This window comes from Pediculus humanus, genomic scaffold (assembly GCF_000006295.1).
Source record: "Pediculus humanus corporis 1103172108212 genomic scaffold, whole genome shotgun sequence".
NCBI classification, from domain to species: Eukaryota; Metazoa; Arthropoda; class Insecta; order Psocodea; family Pediculidae; genus Pediculus; species Pediculus humanus.
In genome coordinates this window covers 61,568-62,378 of record NW_002987782.1, presented here as the reverse complement: position 1 = coordinate 62,378, position 811 = coordinate 61,568, and positions in this window count along the sequence as shown.

Genomic DNA, 811 nt, shown 5'->3' with positions numbered 1-811 from the left:
TCCCCCTCTCCTGTTTTAACCAGGTTGGGTTGTTGTTTTCGGAAAATGATTTTGTTTTATTTTTGACATCATCGATTCGAATTTTTTTTTTTCTCACATTTATTTATTTATAAAATTTCTGATACAAAAACAAACAAACAAACAAACGAACGAACTTGAATGAAATTTATTTTAAAAAAACAATAATAATAATAATAAAATTTCAATTTCTGTTTGTTTGTTTGTTTACAAATTCGATGATAATAAAATAAATTAAAAGATTTACTTATCAGGTTTTTCTTTTTTTTTTTTTCTTATGAGAAAATCAAATAAATTGTGCGATAATGATGAATATTTAATATCAAAGGACTTTGCCTGTATTATTATTATTATTATTATTATTATTATTAAAATCAAGTTTTTGAATAAAATAATAGTAATAATAAAATATTTATTTATTTTTATTTTTAAGTATTATGAAAAGTTTGATAAGAGAATAAAAAAAAAACCTGATGTGGAAAATGCACTATGAGAAATTATTTAAATAAAAACTATAAATAACCTTTTTTTTTCGGGGGGAAGGGAGTAAAGCGGGAGAGAGAGAGAGAGAGAAGGGGGTAAAAAAGGGAAAGGAGGGCAATTGTAAAAAAAAACAGGTAAGACGATTCATAATAAGAGAGAAAGATCGAATTTTTTTTTTTTCATAAATAATTTTTTTTTAAATTTAAAAATATCGATACGTTCGTGTTAACAACGACAACAACAACAACAACAACAACCACGACAAAACAAACACAAAAATCACGTGTTTTGTAAAATACAACAACAACAA